This window comes from Vipera ursinii (genome assembly GCF_947247035.1).
Source record: "Vipera ursinii genome assembly, chromosome: 4".
NCBI classification, from domain to species: domain Eukaryota; kingdom Metazoa; phylum Chordata; class Lepidosauria; order Squamata; family Viperidae; genus Vipera; species Vipera ursinii.
Window position 1 is genome coordinate 36736084 of NC_139514.1, and position 9779 is coordinate 36745862.

Here is a 9779-nt window from a genome sequence, read left to right on the forward strand (position 1 = left end):
TACTTTAATTGACTATTTTTAGATTTATTATTTTTTTTCCCAAGCATTAAGATCTTCAGTCTTTGCTTTAGCTTTATTATCAGTGTAAAGCAGTGGCTCCCAACTTTTTCTATACCCCGCACCCCAGAACACTTCTGATATATTCTCACACTCCTTACAAAAGTTTAAAATAATGGCAATGAATTATGCATATACACTATAATTTTGAAACTTCTAAACCAAGTTTTTGCACCCCCGGAATATTGTCTTGCACACCCAGTTGAGGAACCCCTGGTGTAAAGCCTCAGACGTGGGAGAAAGGCTTGATCTATTATGTATTTTCTTCTAAGTAGCCAAGTCATCAAGAATTTTTGAATTTAGGAACATAAAATCTATTTTCTCTTCTTGTCCACCTATTTGCATTGGGTTGGCATTGCCTCTTGCACAATAGTAGTTACATGAGTTGAACGTACACATTTGGACAGTTTCATTTCCCAATTCGAAAGCATTTCATTGCTTCTTCTCATGTTTCAATTGATCACAATACCCTGTGCTTTAAGGTAAGTTAAGTTTGTTATAATCTATACAGTTGAAGAATAGCTTTAATATAATTAATAAAGCAAAAATAGACATCCTTCTAAAATTCCATTGCCTTTTCCATTATCCATTGGTATTACCAGTGCGGTATTTACTTCTGCCTTTTCTGAGTTCAGCTTGTGTGTCTGCCAATTCTAATTCCAAGTACTGTTTTATATGAGATAAGTGCAATTATTTGGTAGTTTGAACATACTTTAGCACTGCAATTTATGTTACAGGATTATAAACTAATCTTTTCCAGTTCCTTGGCACCGCTTATAGCATTTTAACTGCATTATCTTGCAAGCTTTTAAAGAATACATCTGGTATTTAATCAGCTCATGCAGCTTTGTTGTTAGCAATATGTTCTAAAGCCTATAAAATTTCATTTTTTATTATGCCTGTCTATAGTTTAATGATCAAACCTTCATATGTAGCAATTTCTGCCTTTGTTTTCTTGGGCAGGGTAATGATACAGTTGTACATATTTGTACAATTTCCATTTTTGCACAAAATGTTCTTGATTTTTATATTTTACTTAAATATCCTGTCTTCTTTTTATTATCCTCATTTTTGTACATTGCTTATGTACATAGAACTCTTTCCCCCCCATTTTTCTTGACCCCGTGTTTAGTTTTCAATTTTTTGTTGCCTTCAGCATTCTGTATTTTTTAACTATTTTCAATGTATCAACAGAGCCATTCATATTTATTAATTTTCTTTTTTTCATTTCCAAAATTTTTTGTTTGATTATTCTTTAATGATTTCATAAATTTCTCTTCAGATATCCTATCAGATATAATCCATTAAATCATTTCAAAATAATATGAAATATTGTTGATACTGTAAATTGTTGGTTTGATTATTTGGCTTTATTATTTTGTTTAAATGATAATTTTGTAAATTGCTTTGGATCCCTGCCCCATTCAGCACTTGATCTTGTTTTTGTTGGCTGAATGGCATTTGGGGTTTTTTTGTTTACACAATGTGTAGTCAATTTTGATTTTTTCCATCCAGCAGTATCCATAAGGAAATTCATCTTTAAATGTGTTTGAAGAAGATATTCAACAAGGTATTTAAATTTTCTTGGCAGAATGCTATTAGCCTCTCTTCCACTTCATTTTATACACCAAGATCAAATTTTCCCATTATTCTAGATCCTGTTTTGCTTCCAAATTTAATATTCTATTTTCCTATAATTAATATTACAATTTTAGAAGTGTTTACAAGCTGTTACAGATCACCATCAAATTGTTCAGCTGTAGCTTCTTCTGACTCTATTTTTACAGTATAACTTGAATTACCATAATATTGATTGACTTGACTTAGAATCAAACAGAAAACAGTCTTTCATTTGGGGATATATTGATACACTGACTTTGACACCATGTTTGTTAATAATTATGGTGATTCCATTTCTTCTGTGCTTTTCTAGTGTACAATAGAAGATCTGATGTTTCTTTGATGTGAAATGAAGTTTCAGTTCATTTCAGTTCACTGATTCCCAGAATGTCTAAATTCAGTCTTGACAGTTCTGTTCTAACATTGTTAAGTTTGTCTTGGTTTCTGGTTCTGACATTCCCCGTAATGGTAGGATTCAGCATTGTTCCTTCTTTTTGCTCTGACCACAACAGCTGGGCTTCCTGTTGGCTTTAAAAAGGCCACGTAATAAGATCTAGAAAAGAAGCTACTTCTTCTTTTCCAATAGGCCGTTGAACTTTTCCAGTGTGAAAGTGTAAACTAATATTATGCTGATTTCTCCTGTTTGCAATTGTCAAATTTTCTACTATAGTTGGTTTCAATCCATTTCCAATGGATTCAATTAATTTAATCTGATCTTTTTTTTTCTGTGACATACCCATCATGAGTGATTCTTCTGGAAGTGTAACGTCTCAATGTACCTCATCATGGGAGATACAAGCTTTTTCACTGTACAAGTTTACATGATTTCACGATGTGAAAGACACTTTCTAATACTCTGAAATATGAAGAGATTTCACACAGAAGAACAAATAGAAAGCCACATTGTTCTCTGTCATCCCTTAGGGTTGATCTTACTAGCCAATGTAGTGCTTCTATGGCAAAAGATGTAAGGAAGATTGTTGATTAAATCTCCCTTAGGTATTTTTAGGGCAAAAAAGTAATAAGTACCATGATTTTGGTTAATTTAAATTAAGAATGCATAATATTAACTGAATACAGGGAATATGAAGAATCAATTTAGGATTTTGCAGGATTTTTGCAGACATTTACCATTTTGTACCACCCAAGGGTTTCTATTTTGTTAAAATCTAATATAAAATGTGTTATCTATTGTTGAGTATTAAATGCTATTTTATTTATGTACAATTTTCCAAAACTGGCATTATGTAGCTTTATAGTCCCAAAAGCCATGATGAATAGGAATTGTAGTTCAGATGAGCCTGTAGACCAATAAATGCTATTATTTCTAATTCAGTGGTGACATGATTTTGACTTTAAGTCATGTATTTCATCCAATTAGCTTGAATAATTTCTATTAGTAGCTTGCATAAAACTTTGGTCAATAACTGAGTTTTCCAAGTGTTTATGAAATAGAAATATGCAATGGTATTAATGCTACATTACTACAGATGTATTTGTTCCCTGATTTACACCATGTTTCCATTCTCCTTTGAAATTTGTGTGGATCTGTGTGCAATTATGGGATTGAAGAGTTTGGCAAATGGACTGCATTTTCATTATTTCCATAAATAAGAATACATTTCTTTGCATTTCATTAAACTTCAAGTAACAGGTTTAGAATAAAATTAGTAAATAACTAACGTAGTAAAATATAGTAAAAAATAAATCAATAATAATCATGTTCTGAAAGAATGCCCCTCAATCTATTTGTGCTCCTGAGAACAAAGTCGGATCTACTGTCCATCACATTGAACATGTTTTAGATGCAGCATGTTTACTTGTAGGCAAGAGAAATCACACAAAAGGAGATTTTGTTGTGGAGAAGAGAGTTTGGGGTACTGCTATGAGGAATTACCAAAGAGTGTCCCATGTGGTTTTCACCTCTAAATCTTTTCCAACATATAGGACACATCAATAAGCAGAAACAGAGATAGAATATGAATATATTCTTATATTCATCACTTTATTTCTGATTCTCACCCACAGTTTGAACCCAGATTCTGGGGAAAATTGCCTTTAAACAGATAACTGGCTTTTTTGCCATTTGTGACATTATGACAGTATGTCTTTAAAAGCTCATAGGATAAGTTTGAATCAGTTGGCTCTTCATTTTATTGTTAAGCGAAAGGCTTATTGAACTGCAGTTATCAACCATGCTGAAAAGAACAAGCCCATCTCAGTTCACAATAATATGTTTTCACACAGATGCTATCTAATAACACCAATCAACCCTGCTTAGGAAGGGTCACTGACTGCCGCAGGAGATTTATATAACATTCACAATCCCTAGAGGGAAGGTGCTAATTATGAATCTGACACAGAAAGAGATGGACAGCTGTGTCTCTCTGACAAGCTGATATGCAGATTTGCCTGATTCCCTTGCCAATATCAACTCAGTAGCTGCATTACGTAGGTTGCTATTTTAAAGATCCATAAATTCTTTAATTGAATGTTGGGCTTATAGGTATATCTTGATTTGGTGGAAATGGTAGCATGTAATACTGTATCTTACTGGTCCCAATCAGGAGTATTCGGAGGAAGCAAATTTTTGACTAAAAAAAATTAGTCAAAATATTTTTTAAAAATATATTTAAGTTCTACATTATTTTGTATAGAAAATCAAGGCTGAGAAATAACAGACAATTCGTTTTTGAAATCAGGCTCAGTAGTTTCTTTGCAAAAATAGAGGGGGGGGGAAACATTACATGAAAATTGTTCCAGTTCCAAGGAGATTAAATCAAATAGCATGATTCTGGACACGCAGATATTTATTTGGAATGGAAAACCATTTTTGAGGTTCACTCATATTGGTCTTAGAATGTAAAACAAATTAAACCATATATTGTAAGATAAAATGTTATTTTTATAAAAAAGTGCTAATGTGCAAACAACATAGGATTGTGTAAACTGTATAAATTTAAATGTAAAAGAACAAGAATTGTGGAAAAGTAGGGGAATGAAGAATTAAAAATAGCAGAAAAAGTACCAATTCACTATGTATCTCAAGAAATATAAAGTAACCATTTTCATATTTACTTTAGAAATCAGAAGTCTTCACTCTTAAACAGTAGAACTAAACAGTACTTATCAATTTGCAGAAGCAACGGATCTAAAAGAATCAAACTAGATAAATATATGAACAACCTCATGTAATTTCTTCCTGTGACAAACTTTCATTCATAGTAGGTAGATCATAAGGAGTTATTCCTTGGATTCATAAATTTCCGTATTCATTGCCCAAAAAGAAGAACAAAAACATTTATATGAATATGCCCTGACATCTGAGGGTGATTTTTTCCAACTTCATTGGACAGTCATGTATTAATCGCAGCATATATTGTTACCCCTACCACTATGTACATACTCTGCTCTTCGAATTAGAGAGAGAATTTACCATGTAGTAGAGAGATAATTTATAGTAAAGAGTAAGGTGTGAGGATTGCTTTAGCAATGTTCAGGTAAAATTGGAGAGCTTACCATGTAGGATAGGACAGAAATTTGTCTCATTCAAATGTTAATTTATATAATATTGCAATCCGATACCTATTTAAAATTCACTATTTTTCTTCTTGAATTTTGCATTGCAATTTTATTTTCTAAAGATAAGCTTTGAAAGAATATACATGAAATCCATTTGTAAAATTATTTGCACATTTGTGGACAGAAGACAAAATTGTAACATAGAAACATCATTTTAGTACTGAAGAAAAAAGCTTCATACTATGGAATTCTTTTATAGCTTGTTACAATCTTTTATTCTGATTTCAGTAATATTTTCAATTGAAATGTGAAAGCAATATAAAATCAAATTTGTGCCTAAAACAAACATTTTTCTTAAATCAATCTCCTCTCCTTCTTCCCTCATCTTCCTTAATATTGCAACTTTTAGAAAAGCATAGAAACAACAAAATTTTTGATGAGGAAATAGAAGAAGAAATGCTAACATAGAAACTGAATTTAAACTGACTTTCTCAAAACCCTTCATAAAACTCATGTAATGAATGAAAATCAGCAGCATCAAGGTCTTCCCCCCCCCCGGTTTATTTATGATAGTATCAAACAACAATCTGTTGAATACTCATAATCTCTTATCATTTTTCTATCCTTCAGTAATTTATCAGCCATACTTAAAATATGCATATAAAATGTATTTTTTTTCTTGTATTTACAAAGCATGCAGTAAACAGAACAGAAAGACAAATAGTTCGCAAGATACATGCACATAGAAAAGTATCACTGGATCTGTGGCTGTGGCTATTTTTGAAACTGCGTAACAGTTACTGAATTTAGATTCAGCCGGGTCGCACCACTTCAGCAGAACTGGTAGCTAATTTTTTGTTGCCCAGGCCCAGAACAGACTTCTGGAAGCGGCATACACACAGAGAACCAGTTAATCTTTAACAACGTAAGGATGATGCCATATATGGCAAGTAATTCCATAAATTCCAGATTTCAATCTACCACAGTTTGTTTGTTTTTATTTGTTTTTGCTTTTGAAATGTCTCATTTTATTTGGTTTAAATTCACTGAGCTTATTTCTTGCCATAGAAAATATGGGAACAGAATTTCCAGTGTTCATGTGATTTCCTGAATCCCTCAATTCAGAGGGACTCCTTTGCTATTAGAACTATTCAGCCGTGTTTCCTAAATTAGAAAGTGACCCTTAGACAGTGGTGGGATTCAGTCGGTTCGCACCACTTTGGCAGAACCAGTAGCTAATTTTTTGTTGCCCGGGCCCAGAGTGGACTTCCAGAAGCGGCATCCACACAGAGAACCGGTTGTTCACATATTTGAATCCCACCACTGCCCTTAGATATAGGTAGCAAAACAACAAAACAGCCATCTAGTACATAAATAGGTTCCTTGGAATGCATATAGAATAGCATTTCACAACATCACCATTACAGATTGTTTCTGTAATATCCAAGTACACAGTCTATAATATATCTTTCTAGCCCCATTTTATAGTATCTAAAGCACACTCAGGTTAGACTGCTGAATAATGGCAATGGAATGGCTGTGGTTTTTAGTTTTAGCAAAATAACATTGGAAATGGTTATATTTAGACTATGAGGTCAAACACAAAGCTGATCTTTTTTCAGTCACACCTAAGCCTTGTGGCGGGGGAGGGGCAAGGGAGGCAAATTCAGTGCAGATGGGGCTAGCCAAAATTGATTTGTTTCAAAAAAAGCAACCAAAACAGCAATGGAAGACTGAATTTCATTTTTATTTCATGAACAAGTTGTATAAATTTACAGGCTTTTGGGCTATATGGGTAAAGGCTTTTTTCATCTTGATCATTAAATGTTTCATTTAGCATTTTTCCAATCAGTGGTTTTCCAAATCATCTTTGACTGAAATGACTGAAGATGAGCCATTTTCTTCATGTTTTCAATAAAAAATATAAAAAGCTTTCCTTTATCAACGTGCTGCTGTGAAATATATTATATATGCATATTTGTAGTGAAGTTGCTTCTTCAAAAATTTGTAAAGTACAGCAGCTCTGAAAATTCATTTCTGATAAATTCATTGTTGGTCCATTCACATTTTTGGTAGGTTACAAAGATATTTAAGTAAGTGAACATATGAAAAAGCTCTTTTTTCCAGAATTATTATGATTAATAACATTTAAGGCTAATATGATGTTATCACTATGCTATTGATTCATTTAAAATAATTAGAAAAGGTGGTAGGAAATAATTACTTTTAATTAGTCATAAATATTTATGAAGGTTTTCTTAACAGGCATATTTTGGGGTTTTTTCTTGTGTTTTTTTAAAAATAACAGAGACTATAAGAATGATTTAAAGAACTGTAAAATGATTTACTATGAAATAAAAGGGATGACACTGAATTAATAATTAGTTGCATTTTAATATTTTTATTACTATATATATATATATATATATAGTCTGCTTTAGTAAATATGTGAATTTCAGAGAACTGCAATTATTAGATTCATGAGACACTATCAATAGCAAAAGTTATAAATGTATTTTAAAAAAGGCCCACACCAGTCTCATGATTCTCTGTATAAACTTATTCCTCAGGTGATAAAATATGATTTAAATCTTTTTAACAGATTTATAGAACCATTTTCAAAGGATCTTATCTTAAGCTCTTATATTAAGATAGTTCTGTTGAATTACGGGAACTTTGTTCAAAGATAAATCCCCAAAGCTACAATTAGGTGAATACTATTTTTCTTATGTTCATATGCTCTACTTAGGAATAGTTCCTTAGGTATTATTCTCCAACTACCAGAGGTTCTCAAAAGATTGAGCAAATGTACATAGAAAACTAATTATATTTATGAATAAAGAGTAGTGTTTAAGCAGGGTTACCTTTTTAATGTGGTGGATGCCACTGAATTTTTATGCATCACCTTATTAATGGCAGAAGTCCTAAGCGATTAAATAATGATGATGATGATGATGATGATGATGATGATGATGATGATGATGATGATGTAAGGGACCTTGGAGGTCATCAACCCTATACAATTTCAGACAAATGGCTGTCCAGTCTCTTCTTATAAACTTCCACTTCTGGAGGCAGGTTGTTCCACTGATTAATTGTTCTGTCAGGAAGTTTCTCCTTAGTTCTAGGTTGCTTCTCTCCTTGATTAGTTTCCATCTGTTGCTTCTTGTCCTTCCTTCAAGCACTTTGGAGAATAGCTTGACTTCCTCTTCCTTGTGGCAGCCCCTGAGATATTGGAACACTGCTATCATTCCCCCCCCCTCGTCTTTCTCTTCATTAAACTAGACATACCCAATTCCAGCAACCATTCCTTATATGTTTTAGCCTCCAGTCCCCTAATCATCTTTGTTGCTCTTCTCTGTACTCTTTCTAGGGTCTCAACATCTTTTTTACATCATGTTGACCAAAACTGGATGCAGTATTCCAAGTGAAGCCTTACCAAGGCATTGTAGAGTGGTATTAATACTTCACATGATCTTGATTCTATTCCTCTGTTAATACAGCCTAACACTGTGTTGGCTTTTTTGGCAGCTGCAGCACACTGCTGCAATATTGCGTGGGGGGTGTTAATAGAAATATGAGTTTCTCCTACAAATGCCAGTTCTTCCAACCTTCCCTAGATTTAGTACAATAGTTTCCTTAATCAGTTCAGATTATTAACTAATTTACTAATACAGTTCCAAGCTCTTGATTAAAACTAAATAAAAATAAAAGTCATGACATTGTGATCTTGCTAGTCTGTGTACTATGTGCTGCATCTTTTACATCTTTTCCCTCATAGCAGCAATCCATACTTCAGCCTACAGCTGACCAGCTACCCTATAACTCTCACTTTGAGCCATTAAGCTACATTAGACATTCTGTGCTGAAACCTATCTCTCCATTTTCTGAAAGCTGTTTTCTCCCGTAAAGCAATGTTTCTATTTTAATATATAGATTAACTCTTGGCAATTGCTTGGATGAGTTTCTGCAGTTTTCTTGGCAAGATTTTTGAAGTGGTTTGCAATTGCCTTTTTCTACAGCTGAGAGAGAGTGACTGATCCAAAATCCCTGTTATTTAGTGCCTAAGGCAGAACTACAATTCACAGTGTCCTGGTTTCAAGCCCCAATGCCTTTAACTACACTACATTAGCTCTTAATATGAGTTGGTATTACCTTATTCTTTTTTTAATATAAACTATTTGGAGAAGATCCCTTCTCATATATACAGTATTATCTCCTTTTGATTTTTTTTTCTGCTTTCTACTTTACTGTTCTTTGCATAATAGACTTTACACCCCAAAAGGAATAGCATAACGGGGGATGGATGGAAGTGCATTTTTTTGTATGTTTTAGAATTAGCATGGTTTGGAAGATCATTTTTTTTAAAATTTATTTTTTTTAAATTTTTTGTTATGATTTCAAATTTCAAAATGGTTATTGTTATGATTATAATAAAGATGTTGAAACGTTGGAAAAAGTTCAAAGAAGAACAACTAAGATGATTAAGGGCTGGAGACAATAACAAATGAAGAACAGTTGCAGGAATTGGGCATGGCCAGTCTAGAGAAAAGAAGAACTAGGGGTGACATAGTAGTATT

At 32.9% G+C, this 9779-nt stretch overlaps 1 protein-coding gene across 2 annotated transcripts in view; it reads left to right on the forward strand.

The window, feature by feature from the left end:
• EPHA3 (EPH receptor A3) overlaps positions 1-9779 on the forward strand; it is a 202880-nt gene that overhangs the window by 139992 nt on the left and 53109 nt on the right. The window lies entirely within an intron of this gene.